A 338-nucleotide genomic window follows, 5' to 3' on the forward strand; every position below is an offset into this window, starting at 1 on the left:
GTGTGGATATTGCTTTGCTGGTGACTCCTGTTATAAGACATCACTCTTAAGTGCTACATAACTAAGAATCAATAAGGAAGACGGTGCCCAGTTGGCACATGCATTCACAGTAACCCTCTGCTAGTTTGGATTTTAAGTTTACAGAATTGAAAGGGTTAGACTTTAAAATCAACACACAGACACATACACACAGAATATAAAATGTTGCCATTCAGTTTTATTTGTTAGCATTAACTATATTAGTTAACATGACCAATACATAAATAGCATTTATTAATGTTAATTAATATTTAGCTAAAAAAGTATTCATATAAAGTTTATGTACTGTGAATTAACAT

The sequence above is a fragment of the Garra rufa genome, chromosome 17 (genome assembly GCF_049309525.1).
Source record: "Garra rufa chromosome 17, GarRuf1.0, whole genome shotgun sequence".
Taxonomy (NCBI): domain Eukaryota; kingdom Metazoa; phylum Chordata; class Actinopteri; order Cypriniformes; family Cyprinidae; genus Garra; species Garra rufa.